The sequence below is a fragment of the Anomaloglossus baeobatrachus genome, chromosome 6, assembly GCF_048569485.1.
Source record: "Anomaloglossus baeobatrachus isolate aAnoBae1 chromosome 6, aAnoBae1.hap1, whole genome shotgun sequence".
Taxonomy (NCBI): Eukaryota; Metazoa; Chordata; class Amphibia; order Anura; family Aromobatidae; genus Anomaloglossus; species Anomaloglossus baeobatrachus.
The window spans coordinates 431,745,444-431,751,443 of record NC_134358.1 but is presented as its reverse complement, the minus strand read 5'-3'; positions in this window follow the sequence as shown (position 1 = coordinate 431,751,443).

Genomic DNA, 6,000 nt, shown 5'->3' with positions numbered 1-6,000 from the left:
AATTAAAAAAACATGATAGAGGGCTTCTCTATATTTTTGGTTCCCAGCCGGGTACAACTAGGCAGCTGGGGGTTGGGGGCAGCCCGTAGCTGCCTGCTGTACCTGGCTAGCATACAAAAATATGGCGAAGCCCACGTCATTTTCTTAAAAACGTTTTCAGGGAAAAACCATTATAAAAAAAAAATCTTCCCTGAATTTCTATTGCCAGTGAAAGTAACACCAAGCAGCGGGGGCTAGCAGCCAGTAGCTGCTTTGGTTACCCTTAGCAATAGAAAATGCAGCGGGAGCCCACAAACAATGTGATTTTTTTGTTTTTTTATTTTTAATGAATTTTTTTTAAAAAAAATTGGCATGGGCTTCGCCCATCGAGCACCAGAGCATTTTACTTCTCATTCATCCCAAGTAATCAGATGACTCCAATGTCGGCCGATTACTTGTTCTGTGTCCCCCTGCATCCATCGCAGCGTGTACGGGCTGTGAGGTCAGCGGAGTGGAGACAGTGACATGCTCTGCTCTGACACATAGTGTGCTGCATGTCACTATCTTTCTCCACTCTGGTACTTGTTGTGCAGGTGACCGGATGCTACATGTCACTAACTGTCTCCACTATGGGACTTGTTGTGCAGGTGAGAGTGTATACAGTTGGTACTATGCAGCAGAAATCACAGAGTGGGGCAGTTAGTGACATGTATCATCCGGTCACCTGCACATCAAGTCCCAGAGTGGAGACAGTGACATGCTCTGCTCTGACACATAGTGTGCTGCATGTCACTATCTTTCACCACTCTGGGACTTGTTGTGCAGGTGACCGGATGATACATGTCACTAACTGCCCCACTCTGAGACTTGTTCAGGTGAGAGTGTATACAGTTGGAACAATGCAGCAGAAGTCACAGAGTGGAGCAAGTTAGTGACATGTATCATCCGGTCACCTGCACAACAAGTCCCAGAGTGGATACAGTGACATGCAGCACACTATGTGTCAGAGCAGAGCATGTCACCAACTTGCTCTGCTCTGTCACCTGCGGTGCTGCATGTCACGTTTTTGCTGCGATTTGGTGCGTTTTTTGCTGCATTTTTGCTCACTGCGTTTTTTTAATCAGTGCACAATGCCATTAAAGATTGTTGATGAAAAAAAAAAAGGTCTGATGTCATTTCCTTATTCAAAATGTTCATTGTATGCAGGAGAGCAGAGAGCAGCTGCAGAACTACAAGGCTCAGCATCCTCCATTCACTAGTGTATGCAGGAGAGCAGACAGCAGCTGCAGAACTACAAGGCTCAGCATCCTCCATTCACTAGTGTATGCAGGAGAGCAGACAGCAGCTGCAGAACTACAAGGCTCAGCATCCTCCATCCAGGACTGTATGCAGTTTTTTACCCAAAAAGAAAAAAAAAATGACATGGGCTTCGCCATATTTTTGTATGCTAGCCGGGTACAGCAGGCAGGTACGGGCTTCCCCCAACCCCCAGCTGCCTATTTGTACCCGGCTGGGAACCAAAAATATAGAGAACCCCTTTTTTTTTAATTATTTCATGAATTTCATGAAATAATTTTTAAAAAAAATGACGTAAGCTTCGCCTAATTTTGGTGTCCAGCCGGGTACAACTAGGCAGCTGGGGATTGGAATCCACAGTGAAGGGTGCCCAAGCTTTCTGGGCACCCCCACTGCGAATTGCAGTCCGCAGCCACCCCAGAAAATGGCGCTTTCATAGAAGCGCCATCTTCTGGCGCTGTATCCAACTCTTCCAGCTGCCCTGATGCCGGGTGGCTAGCTGGGTAATAATGGAGTTAGGGCTAGCCCTAAGCCCGAAATTCATGGTGTCACGCCAATATTAGACATGGCCACCATGAATTTCTAGTAATGATAAAAAAAAAACCACAACAACCAGAAAAATATTTTTATTAGAAATAAAACACAACACAATTAGTGACTCCATCTTTATTGAAATAAACCCCCCTCCGCAGTAATCCTGGGTTAGGGTCCCGCGCCGTCCAATCCGGATCCAATATCATCTGATCGGTTTGCTGGAAGGCAAAGCGATCAGATGATGTGTCAGGTTAAAGGATGTGAATCACATCACACATCAGCTGATTGTATAAAAGTCGATTATACAATCAGCTGATGCATCAGTAGAAAAAAAAATAAATAAATAAATACATACTCACTTATGTGCTGATTACCGGCAGCTCCTGCAGCGGAGTCTGACCATCACTGCAGGAGCTGCCGGTAATCAGCTGATGAAGTCCCCTGACAGCAGGATCAGCTGATAGCCGGCCGGGCGCGAAAAAGCCGGTGACACCGCGAGAATAGATCAGCTGATGCGTCAGGTGACTGCATCAGGTGATCCACCGCCAGGTCCTGCAAGCTTCGTACGTGCCCCGGGGAGACTGCACACAGCCAGAGCGGCGGTACCGAGACAGGGGCTGGAAGCAGGCATGGCACCGGGTCCCTGCAGACAGGTGAGTATGACATACACATACACACACACACTGTATATACGCACACACACTGTATACACACACACACACACACACTGTATATACGCGCACACACTGTATATACGCACACACACTCACACACACACTGTATATACGCGCACACACTGTATATACGCGCGAACACAAACACACACACACACACACTGTATATACGCGCGCACACACACTTTCTTCCCCTGGCTGTGTAGAGCTGCTGCTGTCTCTGTGTGATTGCTCTCAGTGCACATCCACTGGGAAGAGGCAGGGAGGAGGGTTTGGTCGGTAGAGCAGAGTGGGTGTATTAGACACAATGGGTGTGTTAGATAAGCTAGACACCGCCCTAGAGCCACAAAGAATTCTGGGACTTGTAGGAACTGAACACAGGAAGTCAGAGGAGAGATTAACCCCATCAGAGCTGGAGCCAGCAATGAGCATGTGCTGCTAGTGCACAATAAAAGGTAATTTTGCTGAAAAAACATAATAGATGTGTTGAGGGGCATATATTAGCAAGATTTATCAGAAAAAAAAAATCAGTTTTGGTAACTGGACAACTTCTTTAAAGTAATATAAAAGATGAATGCAATTCTATACTATATACTAATGAAGACCTTCATATTGGAACTCTCCTTTGCTGCGTAACACGTGGGACAACAACACAGCAGCCTTGTTTAAGTCCTAGGACTTTTCGTGCCACTCATCCAGGGAGCTATGGGGTTAAGTTGTGGCTAATTTATATTACTCCTTTCTGTCAGCCCTGGGCAAGACTGTCTTGCATTTACGAATCTGAACTTTTGACTGCCAGTCCAGTTAATAGTATTTTTACTCTGATCCACACCTCAATGCTTAGCTCATACAATTTTTCTTGGTAATCGCTGTTTTGACCTTGGCCCTGTTGTTTTTTCTACTGCATGCTGATTTTGTCCTTTTTTGCTCCTCTGGTACTGACCCAGTGACTTAACTATTCTTGCTAACCTGCACCACCAGCCAGCTGATAAGAGCTGGTCGAACTCGCAGAAAACCGGGACCAGCGGGTACATTTTTTTTAAAAAACACAGATCCGGTCCGGAATCTAGTACCCATAGCGGTCTATGGGAACCAAAATCTGGAGATTAAAAATGTTGGTAGAAGGTATAGGGGGGTAGGAGCACGTGCGGTGTACTCACTATACCTACTTCATGGAGGCAAGCTGCTTTCAGGTCACAATTTCCCTTCCGGAGCCGACAATTAACCCTCATTGAATATTCACTGCTTTCTCAGTGCGTGTAATTGGTTGCAGTTAGACGTGCCCCCACCCTGACTGGCAGTGTGTCAGCTAACTGCAACCAATCACAGGCGCCAGGACGACCGGTGGGTGAAGAAAGCAGTGCAACTGTCTGCGGGTGAGTATCTTGATATAAAAATAAATGAATAAATAAAACAATCTCTGCAGGGTCTCCCCGTATTCTTATACCAGCACAGATAAAGCCTCGGCTACAGCCCCCAGCTGTCTGGCTTTATCATGGCTGTGTATCAAAATAAGGCCGGAGTCACACACTTACGCTAGTCTCACATTGCATCACCTGTCAAGCCGCACACTATCCTGACAGGAGCATGCATCTGCATGTATTTCTATGCAGCTGCATGCTCGTGTCCGGGGAGTATGCAGCTGCCAGGTGATGCGATGCGAGACTCGTGCGAGCACACCGTAAGGCCGGAGTCACACACTTGAGCATCGCATCACCTGGCAGCTGCATACTCTCCTGACCAGAGCGTGCATCTGCATAGAACTACATGCAGCCGACCTGCTCCTGTCAGGAGAGTGTGATCTTGGTGATACGATGCGACACTCGTGCACGTCCCTCGCAAATGTGACTCCTGCCTAAGAGCAAAGACATGAGGCTTTTATTTAATTATTTAAATAAATGATTAAAAAAAAAAACAAAAAACAACAACATGCAGTCCCCCCAATTTTCATACCTAGCCAAGATAAAGCTGACAGCTGGGGCTATATTCTCAGGCTGGGGAGGATCAGCCTAAAAATTTCATCCTCCAGCTGCCTGGAATTGTAGCATCCATTAGATGTGACAAGCCCAGCGCTTTATCGGCTTTTCCCGAATGCCCTGAAGCGGTGGCAATCGGGGTAATAAGGAATTAATAACAGCGCACAGCTGCCACTAAGCCCTAGATTAATGATGGCAGGCGTCTGTGACATCCACATCATTAATCTGTAAATAAAAGTATACAAACACTGAAAAAATCCCTTATTTGGAATAAAATACAAAACCCACCCTCTTTCACCACTTTACTAACCTTAACACACCCCTGCAGGTCCGAAGTAATCCACACAAGGTCCCACGGCGATTTAGCTCTGCTACATCTGAATATCACAGCGAGCGGCGATAAAGCAGCATGGAGCCCGCTGTGAGTGCAGAATGAATGAGCCGTGATAAGCGGTGACTGGATGCAGGGAGACGCTTCAGACAGCCTGAGGGAGCGTTTGACTGCAACCAATCACAGAGGCCATACCGGCCGGTGGGTGAGGAAAGCCAAGCTTATGAAATGAGTGGCCCAGGGAGGCCACAGGAGCAGCGTACAGCAGTGTGGCAGCAGCATACAGCTAGGCTGGAGCAGTGCTTACCTCATTCTTATTTTCTTTATTTTTCCGTTATTGTTTTAATTTTTTAATTTTCTCGATTGTCAGGTTTGGATCAAACACCTGGAATTCTGGGCCCGGATCCGGCACCTAGGCGCGAAACTGAACTTTTTCAGTCCGGATCCACCCAGCCCTACTCAGGATTCATTTGTAACACCACATTTTGGACAGGATTTAAAAGGGAAAAGACAGTGCTTCCCTAGGACCTGATAGTAGGAGTAGCCATTGGAAAACCTTTCCCTTTTTGGCATTAATATAGCTGCCAGGAGTCCCCAGGCATTGTTTTTACATTCCTCATTAGACACAATCCCAATGTGTTACATATTAATTTTGTGGCAGATTTTCCAGTGGATTGTACTGCAATTCACTGAATGCAAATAGTAAATTTGATACCCAAAATCTGTTAGAGCTCCGCAACATAATGAGCATGTTTATATTCTGGCATTACATTTTTCAACTATATGCTGATAGGTTCACTTACATTTTATTGTAAATTCCTAGGGGGAATTTTCCTCATATGGATAGCAGATCACATCTGTACAATCATTCTTAAATATCTTACATGAACATGAACATCACTTTGGATGCTGGTTTATAGATAGGAACTGAGCCTGTTTGTTTATAATGGGTTGCAACTGTGTTACACAGCTGACACCTGTTTATAACAGCAGTGATATGAGCATTGTTTAACTACATAAAATCAGATGAAAATGTCTGTATTTAAGTGATTCAGCCTTCAGAATGAACACCACTCCTTTGCCCATTGATCCTCCAGTGTCATATCTGTTACAATGGTAATGCTGTATCTGGGATTAGGGGCTCCTAAACTGGCCTTCAGGCTAGGGGGCCCTAATAATTGCCCCATATTTCAGAGGCACTTCTGAAGGT